Raw genomic sequence first — 12,147 nt, 5'->3', positions numbered from 1 at the left:
TGCTGAAAGGCATCTGCAGAATTCATATGCTTGCTACCCCCTAATGGCTCCACCCCCACCCCGCTGCCGAAGAAGCCTTCATTGTAGCTGTTTTCGCACCTACTGCCAACAACATGAGAACTGCTTCCATGTGGTGTGCTCCTAAATGTAGTATAACATGACTATGTCAGTGGGGCCTCAACAAAATGAACAGTCTTCCCCAGCCTTTTGCCCTCTAGGCGCACAACCCTCTAGGCTGTAGTCAAACCTGGAGGTTTGACTACAACTCCTGTCACCCTCAGCCAGGGTGGTGAAGGATCTACATGGGTCTCTCCCATGCAATTGGCTAGGGATGTACGAAAGTCACTTACCTTTTCGCAGGGGTGCTTCGTGGGGGGGGGAGGCACTTTGCTTCTCCCCCCAAAGTTCAGGCAAGGGGGGGGAGGCGTCCCGCTTCGCCCGGCCGAAATTTAGGCCAGGGAGAAGCGCCCCATCTCCCCGGCCGCGAAACAAAAAGTAAAAAAACAACAACAACAACCCCGTGATAGGCTACGTAACGATTAACGTAGCCTATCACGGCTAGATTTCCAAAGTCAGCCATGATAGGCTATATTAATCGTTATGTAGCCTATCACGGGTGACTGTGGAAAAAAATAAAAAAGCACATATGCAAATGGCGGCGCCCTATGGGCGCCGCCATTTGCGTTCCTTACTTGGTCGCGGTAGTCTACGTAAAGATTTACGTAGACTACACCGTAGTCTACGTAAATCTTTATGTAGACTACCGGGACCAAATAAGTAACGCAAATGGCGGCGCCCATAGGGCGCCGCCATTTGCGTACGTGCTTTTTTTTTTTTCAAAGTCACCCATGATAGGCTACGTAACGATTTACGTAGCCTATCACGGCTGACTTTGGAAATCTAGCCGTAATAGGCTACGTTAATCATTACGTAGCCTATCACGGGGTTGTGGTTGTTTTTTACACTTTACTTTGTAATGGCGGCGGTGGCAGCCGGTCAGAAGACCGGCTGCCGCCCCCGCCCCCGACGAAAGGCTGACGAACCGCCGCCAGGACCCGCCGCCAGGAGGGACATTCACCAAAGGTAAGTCCCATACTGGGGGGTGGCGGAGAATTTCACCGCCGATTTCGGGGGGCCGAATGCATTGGCGCTCGGACCCCCGAAGATTCGGGGAGAAATTCTCCGCCATCCCTACAATTGGCATTTTACTGGATGGGAGTATGCTATTTAAGCAGGAAACGTCTACATGGTTGGCCCCACTCATGTGGTCATATCATTCACACACACTAGGGATGGGGGAGAAATTAGTTCAGTTCACATTTAAATATGATCTTACCTAATTTTACACTTTCGAACGGTTACATGAACTGAAACTCAGTTATCCTTCGAAATTTGCACCTCTCCAAATTTGGTAGTGGACTTCTGCAATCAAAAAATGTGTACAAAAATGTGTATATTAGGGAAAATATCATTAAAACCATTATATTAGGAAAATTGCTTGTAAAAATGTGTATATTGGGCAACCACACATACAAACATGCATGTATTAGGAGAAATGGGCACAAAACCATTATGAATGTTCATGCAAGCTTGAAAAAAACACAATTTGAGATTAACTAAAATTAAGACTGGAGAGATCAGAAACTGCGAGAAACCAAAACTGACAGATTCTTCCATCCCTGATACACACACAGATGTGTCATTGTAGCATGGGTTTGCACCACACAGAAGCAGCTCTCAAGCTGCTGGCTGTGCTAGTGAAGGAGATTTTAAGAATTGGACTATAGTGCTTCAGTACAATAAGGTTAAGTACCAGAGGATATTAATACTACAGTATATTATCTACTGGACTAAAGGCTATGACCATGGAGAAGTGCAGTCCAAAAAGAAGAGGAAGTTTCACATGACACTCATAGTATTTTAATTTCCTCTGTAGCGTTAGGTCAACAGAGAGCATTAGGAACAGTTATCCAAGGGAGATCTGTTGCATATATTTCAGCAATAGCTCAATTTTACCTCTGCCATATTTCACAGGTAAGTGATGAAAGCTGAAAATGTGGACCAGGCACTGAGAAATCAGACTTGATTTCATCAAACACTGCATCTGCTCTTTTATTCTGTATCTGGGATTTCCCTCTATATCCTCTTTTAAAATTTCTTGTGATTAGTTTAGTGCAATAAATTCCTTGACACCAGGAAGAAAAGTGATTTATATCTTGGCAAGGGCAGGCACAAAACATCATAGCAAAATGATGTACAAATGTTACCATGGTTAGTTTCATCTTTTCGCAATAAAAAATCATATTGTATGTGGCCTGGAAAACGTTTTTTTTAATACAAAAAGGGTCTGTCTTCTGAAGATGAGGCCTTATACTTAAAGGACACTAGTGCCACAATTCTAAATGTATTTCTGTGACATGAAGAACATAAGAGCCCTGCTGGATCAGACCAAAAACCCATAATTGGGTTTCCAGCAGTTGCCAGGCAGATGCCTCTGGGAAGCCCACAGATAGGGCATGATGGCAACACCTCCCTTCTCTTGTTCATCCCTAGCAACTGGAATTCAAAAGTATACTGCTTTTGACCCCAGAGATGCCATTTGCTATCAAACTGGTAGCTTTTGTTAGACCCATTCTCTATGAATTTGTCTAATCCTTCTTTAAAACCATCTGAGGCCATGGCCACAACTACATCTTGTGTCAGAAAGTTCCATAAAGTAATGATGCATTATGCAAAGAAGTCCTTTGTTTTGTCTGCGACCATCCTGAACGTGGCCCTGAGTTCAAGTGTTAGAGGAGAGAAGGAAAAAAATGATCACCTTCCACCTTTTCCATACCATGCACGAGTTTATAAACCTCTGTCATGTCCCCTCTTCATCATCTCCTTTCTGAATTGAAAAGACCAAAATGCTTTAGCTTTTCCTTGTACAGAAGCTGCTCCAACCTTTTGATCATTTTGGGTGTCCTTCTCTACACTTTTTCCAGGTCTGTGATATCCTTTATAACAGGGCTGGGGAACCCATGGCTTTCCAAATGTTGTTGGACTTCAACTCCCATCAGCCTTAGTTTAGGCAATGATCAAGGATGATGGGCATTGTAGTTCAACAACATCTGGAGGGCCACAGGTTCCCCAGTCCTGCTTTATAAAATAGGACAACCGGAACTGTACACAGTTATGGGTATTAAAAAAAAATGCTTTAAAGTTAGTGCAGGTTACAAAAGCCTTAAAGGTGCATCATTATATAGCTTCCCTCAGCGACTGCAGGACTAAACAGGTAGTGTGTGTGTGTGTGTGTGTGTGGTGGGGGAAGTATGTCTAGGAACAGGTTCTAACAGGTGTTGGGGTTTACCACGAGGGATGGATGAGAAGTTCCTTTGGTCCAAATTTCTATATGAAATTACTAAGGATGTCAGAGAAATCCGAGATGAATTCAAATGACTGGATTTCTCTGAATTTGACCCGTGGATTCCACAGCAGAACAGCTTCTTCTGAGTTGTGTGGATTCCACCGGCAAGCAGATCTTTTTTTTACTTTCTGGAATTATATGCAAATTTAATCATACGAAAGTTAGTGGAAATTATGCTAATATATATACGCCTTTTTAAAAACCCTTGTTTTATAAATCTCTGATCTCTCTTCAGCTTCCACTGTGTAAAAGAAACAAAATATTGTGTACCAGCAAAAGTTACATAAATTGTGGTAGACTTTTTTTTTGGTGTACTTTTCCAAAGGGGGAAAAAAACTCCAATTCCATCAATGAGAGGACAATGGAATGAAAGACACCTGACAATCAGCAAAACACACAGGGAATGGATTAAACAAAATCCATAAATCCCTTGAAATTACCCACTTCGCACCTTCCAAACCTATGCTGAAATCCACACACTTTTCAGTATTTTGTGATGCCATTCACAACTAAAACAAAATGCACACAAAAAATGCATATGGTAAGGAAAATTCTGCACAAAAATGCATATGCTAGGGGAAAGTATGCAAAATGACCTGCATTATATTTGGGGGGAATCACGTGCAAAAAAGTGCATGCATTAGGTAAAGTGTGTATAAAAATGTGTATATTAGAGGAACTGTGGAGGCTAGGACCATTGTCACACAGACACACATGCATGCATGCACACAGGTTGCAATTCTATGGGTTGCACCTTAGGTACCTGTAAGCCCCCAAACTCGGAGGCTTACAAGTATACTATGCAGACAGGGATATGCCTCTCACACTGCATTTTAGCTAGATGGGAGATTTCACCTGTCTAGCCGAGCCTTCGGGGAGAGGGAGGAAAGGCGGCTGGAGTGGCGATAGGAAAAGGTGTAAGCCAACCTCCTCGGCTTCCTCCCCACCCCCAGGAACAACCTCTTTCACCCATCGTCACGCTCCGTTTACTGAGTGCAGAGAGGCTGCCGGTGTGGTTTTCTCCCTGCTAGCAATGAGGGGGTGGCGATGGGGAGCACGGTTTCCTGGCTCCAAGTCCAGAGCCTTGTCTTCGAGCACAGAGCCAGGAAACCGAAAAATCCTATGTCCCCAGATGCTGCCTAGGGGACATAGGATTGCTCCCTAATTCAGAAATTGCCCAAGGAACTAGCCTGGCTATTCAGCCTTAATTGTCACTCCCAGGGTAAATTGCAGCCATGCTTTCTATGTGTACCGCAGGAACCCAGTGTGCTAAGCTGCTCCAGGCAGCAAGTACTTGTAAACATAAGAAAAAAGAGAGAGAGCCCTCAGACCATGTCTGAAGTACTTCCTAAGCATTACAAATAATCACTCAATCTGTTTGGATTTTAAAGGATCTTTTTCTTTTAAAACCTGCATGGAAACAGGACAGAACAGTCGTACTGGAGAATACATGTGAAGCAGACACGAACCGGATTAAGACTGTTCTGTCCGTCTCCGTCCCCACCAGCAGTGCAGCACTGGCAACCTATGCCACATGTCCCTAAGCACTGCTGGGGCAGGCATGCAAGCCATGCGCGTGATTAGAACTGGCACCCAGGGAAGAGGAGTATAAACGTTGCTCCTTGTGGGTGGGCTGCCAGCATAGGCAAGGGCAGGCAAGTGGATTCGAACTTCGTAAGTCACAGATGTTGTTTCACTCTGGTCTTGACCAAAATGCCTTAAAAGAGGATGTCTGCATATCATTGGCCTTCAAACTGCCATCCTTGAGGGATGTTGTGCAGCTGCAGCATCTATTGTATGAAATGAAGGTGAGCTTCCTTCCCAGCTCCTTCCATGTTGATCTCGGGAGGGAGAGTTATTCTGTGGGGTTCCTATATTATGAAAAAAGGCACATTCCATAGATTATAGGACTGCTGGCAAGCTTATCGCTTTCTTTCTATTGCATTGTTTTCTCTTTGAAACCTGTGCAGAAACATCAGAGGTGTGAGCCATTTCTGTCCAGATCAACACTCACTTAGTTTTCACTACAATGCTCTTGAAGGGATCTCATTTTGATAAGAATTCTGGGAAATATAACTCTACAAGATCAGTACAAAATAGGATATGTTCTTCTCAGATACCAAAAAAGGCAGTCTACCAAGCATTTCAGCCATCTCATGACATTGTATTAACAAAGAAATTTCTGTAATGACATATTCAGTTGTAAGATTCTTTTCTTGAGTTATGATTTATTCCTTATTTAGGAATCCAAAACTTACAGCAAGACCAGTATTTGGGTTAACTTTTATGTATGCAAAGTTAAAATGCTGAGTGGCAAAATAACTGGCAGGCTGTTTGAAAAATGTCCAAGGGAGAGGTACAGCTTCCCATTTCTTTTCAAACTATAACCACTGATGCCATCATCACCTATTCATTTAGGCTCTCCTTTATTTTTTATCCGCTGTTTTACTGAGCAAGAATGTCAGTGGTCCCCAAACTGTTTGATCCAGTAGGCACATTTGGAATGTTCAGAGGGTGTCATGGGCACTCTCACAAAATGTCTGCCATGGTCACAAAAACACTTATTTCCTAGAAGACAAATGGGTGAGACTAAAAGAAAAGTAACCTAAATACATGGCAGAGGTGGGGTCTGAGCTCCAAAACACAAAACCACTCTTTTGTAACCCAAATAAAGACGATGCTGGAGGGCAACATTTTGCTTTGCATCATGGCAACCTCCCAGTTAATTTTTTTTAAAAAAATCTTAAGAAATAAAATTAAAATCAGAAGTGGCAGGGAGCCTGGTGGGCACCGAGAGAGATGTCTGCAGTCATGTTAGTGCCCTTGGGGCACCACGTTGGAGACCCCAGCACTAGATTAAATTTAAGGGCATGATCTGGTTACCCACTGCACACACATTTCCTTCTGTGTGTGCTGCTCCCGCACACATAAACCCACAAGCAGAGAGCCACATTTTCCGGAAGGCTAACAGAAATCAACTGAATTTGCCCCATAGTTTTCTCTTATCTACTTGCTTGATGATGAGCCAGTAACAACTGAGTTTAGACCATCATTTCACAGTAACATGAGATTTGGGACATTAATTATTACCGTAGGTATCTAAAGTATATGAAGTCAATGTGGGGCCTGAAAACTTCATTTTTTAAAAAAGAAAAAGCTGACATTATTGTTTTCTCATCACCTGCTATGGCAATAGCCATTGGTATATTGAATACTCCTTACTATGTAGCTATGACGGCACTAGGACACTTTCTGTGTCAGTAGCTGGCTTTGGCAACTCTAATCCTATAAATCCAATTAACATAGTCATTTCAATGGCCAAGGAACCAAAGGTGTGGTACAGCTTTCCACCTGCACACCAGGGCTTTCAACCCTGCTCCCTACCATAGTTCCAGTTCCATGAGTTCTGTTCCTGAAGACTGAGATACTCTCTGCACCAGTACAAGTGGTTGCAGCTGGCAGGGAAAATTGGCTGCCTTTCTTGTGAAACTGCCTTCCCTGTGGATCCTGACCATACTAAAATATATTTAAGGAAAATATCTTAAATTTCAAAGAGCTTATCATAATAAATTCTGAACAACAACAACAAAATATTCTAAACATGAGGAGAAACTTCCTTGCAGATTAATAACTGTAGCCAGAATCCATGAAATTGAGTTGCATTTGAGGTCATGAAGCAATGACACGTTTAGGAACATGGGTGCAGTCCAGCACAGAATTAGGCACATCAAAGCCTACTGATTTCAACACCTAGTTGTGTTGGACAGTTACCATGGACTTAGTTGTTACATGTGGAAAAGATTGCATGTGTAGTCCAAAATAATTGGAAAAGGCTATTGTTTTGGCCCCCTTAACTCACACTCATTCAGGGGCTTGGGAATACATAGGATCCCCCATCGTGGAATTCTGTGCCACTGAGGCAGATATTTGTGTGAATATCATAACCACACAGGTGCGGCCAGTTGCATGGGTGTTCCCCACCTTTGGCAATCTACTGGGAGGGTGTTGATTGGGCTGGATAGGCTCTTGCCATTTATGCACTGATTGACTGATGGATTGATTGCATTTCTATACCACCCCATAGCCGAAGCTCTCTGGGGTGTTTACAAAAGTTAAAACATTAAAATACAATATATGACGTTTAAAAGCCATTTACATAAAAGCATATTGACAATATATACAAACAGCGTTGAACTAAAAACAACATTGAACTACAAACAGTTCAACAACAGCAACAACAATCAAACAATAAAATAACGCAGCTTAAAACAACACAGCTTAAAAACACTATGCAAGAGTCAGCAAAAAGAACAATTGGACCCACCCACATTGTTATGAATTTTGATAGTTGCACACATTCCCCAGTGGTGTGGAATCATTCCACAGCATTCACCCACTGCTGGATTTGTGGGTGTGAAACGTCGGGGGAGGGATTCTTATGCAAAATTGTAGCACAAGCTATAAGCAAAGAAAAAAAATCCCATGCCCCACAAGTAGTTGGTAGGCTGCATGTGTAAAATTATACATAATTAATTGAACTGCATTGTTAAAATCAAGCCATTGTTATTTCTTCAGGTCTCTGAAATATGGAACATTCAAGAGAACCCATAAGTGTTGTCTTATATGCAAAACTGATGACTGTATCCAAATATTGAACTTTTAGGGCGCAGTCCTATCCATGTTTAGACAGAAAAAGTCCTACAACTCCCAGGACTCCCCAGACCATGGCTGGATGGGGAATGCTGGGAATTGTAGGACTTTTTTCTCTGCCTAAGCATGCATAGATGGTGCCCTTAAATACCTATTTAAATAATAGACTGTAACATTCCAGTGAATGTATTAGTGTCAGCTACAGCCAAATTAAGAACATGTATTGAGTATAACACGTGTAACAAATCTGTGGCTAAGGGGTCTCACCAATTAATGTATTTTTCATTTATCTGAAATCAATCACAGGCTACCAAATGCACATTAATTACAGTGATTAAATGATGCATTCACTGGCACAGAAGAAAGTCACATAGTTCATTTTTCTTAAGTTGTATTACTTTTTAATCACATCCACTTGGATATATATAAAAAAGAAATGCTAATAGTCAACATGGTAGTTGGCCTCATTTGATGTAATCAGTTTATGAAGCACATTCTGTATGAATGTGCCACTGCAATTAATTTATCTTAAATATTCCAGTGTAACGAGAGGAATGCTGTTAGGAAAAGAACACTGTGAAGAACAGTATTTAGAAAGCATGACTTCTGATGCACATACTTTCTACTAATCTAAAATATTCAGACTAAAACTAAGTGCGAATATATTGTACTCCATGAGCAGTGCTATTGTGGAGCCAGGGCTCACGGGTGCAGCGCCAGGACTTTTTTTATTAGCAGGGATACTGCCATCACCTGCCACCCCCCTCAGATATCCCTGTTAGCCTGATAGGCTAGCCTATCGTGGGAAAAAACAGGGACGCAAATGGCATAGTGGATGCCATTTGCAGCTGTAAAGCTGTTAGATTAACCTAAATGCAGCCGTAAATGGCTGCATTTAGGTTAACCTAACAGCTTTACGGCCGCAAATGGCGTAGTGCAGCGGTCCCCAACCTTTTTGGCACAAGAGACTGGTTTCGTGGAAGACCATTTTTCCACGGACCGGGGTGGTGGTGGTTTTGCTGGCGGACTTCCAGCCGCTGGGATGCAAGATTTACGTAGCCTGTTACTTGAAGAACAGGCCAGAAGTCTGCCAGCAGCCAGGGCCAGCGAGGATTCTAGGGGGGAGGGATGGATTGCCTCCCCCCCCACGGACCCTCGCAGACCCAAGGTAAGGGGGTTTTGCACACCCCTATGGCCCAGTTCCTAACAGGCTACGGACTGGTACCAGTCCGCGGCCCTGGGGATTGGGGACCCCTGGCATAGTGGACACCATTTGTGTATGGAGTTAGCCCAGCGATACAGCACAGCAATGGCAGCAGGCCATAGTGCCAGCAATGCAGACCTGGCGGCTGGCTCCGCAGGATTGCCGCGGAGCAGAGCTGGCCCGGACGGATTCCGGGGGGAGGGACGGATTGCCTCCCCCCAAAGGCGGATTCCCACCTGGACCAGCAGGTAGGGAATCCGGCTGCCCATCCCTACACAACCCTGCCTCTATGTAATATTAAGCTGCTATGCTTACAGTTTGTACAGTTTGATTCCATGCTGCCATATTTTATCATCAAGGCACTCATCCCTCAGTTCTGCTCATAAAGACTATTGCAATATTTAGTTCAAAATCCCTTCTAGTATTATTTTTTTATTAGTCTGGACATTGTTGTTGTTTATTCGTTCAGTCGCTTCTGACTCTTCGTGACTTCATGGACCAGCCCACGCCAGAGCTTCCTGTCGGCTGTCGTCACCCGCAGCTCCCCCAAGGTTGAGTCCATCACACATAGCCACACATTATTGCAACCATCCAGAAATGCCATTTAGATTTCAGACCTGGAAGTTTGCCAGTTAGGTGTATGGTCAGGGAACATATCATTGCTCACCTCAGATTCATATTGATCTGAGAATGAACATGTACCCATTATCCTTTGCCCTCACCTCCATGTTTGGTAAGGATTACATACACTGCAGAGAACTATATGCTTCTGTCTGTTTATAAAAGTACCTCAGGAACCCTGAACGTGGAGGAACCCCCTCCCCATCTTTGTGCTTGTGGTTATTACAGCTGTAAGACATTGAAGCCATGCCAGAGGATTCACAGATGTCTTCTTTCCCACTGAGGTACTGGGAGTGGGATGTTGAGAGGGAGAATGTGGGGGTGGGACACCAGATCCTGACAAGATTATAGTGCTGGACAGACATCACTCACCTGGGATTCTCAATGGCTTCCTTCCAGACAGTCTAAGAATGGTGCATTCCCCCTGTGACTCACTTCATGCTTTCCCTCTATGGAAAGCTAATGATTTTTGTTGTTGCAGTTTAGAAACAGGGAAAGATGTTATAGGGAAAGCAGATGACGGAGCATACTATTTTGTAATTAGAACTTAGACGTTTCTCTTGGTTGACAAAGATAGCATGTTAGGAATTACTGTTTTGTTCCCCCCAATTACACAATCATACCATGTTTCTATATTAAGCATTTAATTGCTGTACCTATATTATTATGAGCATTTATTTTTGTTCGCATGTGCATGTTCCTTTTATTTGTAAAGAAATGTAAATGGTCTGTGGACTAATTTTAAATAAACTATCTATTAAGTAGGTGTTCCTAACAGAAACACAGAATTCTTTTCTCTCTGTAGTTATACTCCACCTCCCATTCTCTCTGTGTGTGAGTGTGACTGTGTATTATCTTTATGCAGCAGAAATCATAGCTTTTTAGTTCATTGCTTGAGTCAATGAATTCTGAGCCAGATATTTCATAATGATCTGTTGCCTCTCCCTGTCTGAGGAATGTGTCTGAGATTCATAGAGTCATTTGGGGTAATTCCCTATAGGCATAAGGAAATAGTTTTAAAAGATTTGAGTGGGGCAGATGGTTGTTTAGATACCTCATGTGAGCCCACCACAAACCCAGCCATACACACATGCCTGCAGTGAACTGTTCCCTCACAGGCAGGATATCTTTAGATACTTTCCCTCTATATTTCCATTGCTTGTAAAGAAAATATGCTTCCAGAAAAGCCCTATTGGGGAATTGCCCTGCCTCCACCATTGCACCCAGCACCCCTTCCCTGAGCACATGGGGTTCCAGCTCATAGCATGTACACATGCTCTGCAGACAGTGTCCAAAATGTGGCCAATGTTGGGGAGGGAGCGGCGCAGGGTATTGATGGGGATGGGGCAGGCATGCTTGGCCCTCCACACAGTCTCCATGCATTTGAGATTGTGTGGAGAGAAATGCCAGAAGAAAGTTAAAGATTTGTGCTTGCTGTAGTTTACTCTATCCCCATGCACTTGGCCAGGGCTGGGCAACTTAGGGCCTATAATTCCCATCAGCCCTATCCAGCAGAGCCAATGGCGAGGGAAGCTGGGAGTTGTAGGTGAAAACATCTGGAGAGCCACAAGTTGTTCAATCTTGCACTAGGCAGATTAGCTCCCATCAGCCTTTCTGTGTATTTTCCTGTTTCTCTGCAAGAATTAACTAGTGTACTCCACTAAGTAACACAGGTTAATCTGTTGTACAGGTTTGTGTCATATTCATATTTTTAGGTGCACTTTAAAACACCTTCGGTGTACACCTGAACATGTCACATTTGAAAAGGCCCTCAACTTTCACTTCAGTCGAATTAAAATCTATTGACCAAGACCAGACTGCAACTGTTTTACCCACCTTGAAATGGGGTGTTTTGATTTGTGGATATTTGGCGTGGGGTGGCAAAATCCTTGGGTGTGTGTGAATTGTAGCCATTTTGTTTCCAGAAATCCCTATTTTCTTTTCTAAAGTATATTTTGGGAAATTTAAAATGGTGCCCAACATAACAAATGGCTGCTTCCTTTGCCACTCACTGAGGTCATCATTATAGTGGATAGCAGTTGAATATCAACAAAACATCACACACTTATGCAGAATGGGCAAGTCCTTCCTCCACCAGCTCATTTTATTTGATCAATGCAGTGGTAAATATCCTTTTATAAAAAATATAAAGTCACTGTGTGACCTTATATTTTATTGAACATAATTTTATTCTATGCAACATAATTTTAAACCTGAAATACTAGGAAAAACATTTTTTTTACAAGTAGATTTCTTTCTTTTAACA

The 12,147-nt window shown here is 42.9% G+C and overlaps 1 protein-coding gene across 1 annotated transcript in view; it reads left to right on the top strand.

The window, feature by feature from the left end:
* Nucleotides 1–12,147, top strand: part of BMPER (BMP binding endothelial regulator) — a 237,607-nt gene that overhangs the window by 170,436 nt on the left and 55,024 nt on the right. The window lies entirely within an intron of this gene.

Source organism: Heloderma suspectum, chromosome 5 (genome assembly GCF_057233095.1).
Source record: "Heloderma suspectum isolate Gila_16-S chromosome 5, 16-S_ref, whole genome shotgun sequence".
Classification (NCBI taxonomy): domain Eukaryota; kingdom Metazoa; phylum Chordata; class Lepidosauria; order Squamata; family Helodermatidae; genus Heloderma; species Heloderma suspectum.
This window is presented reverse-complemented; position numbering and strand designations above follow the sequence as displayed.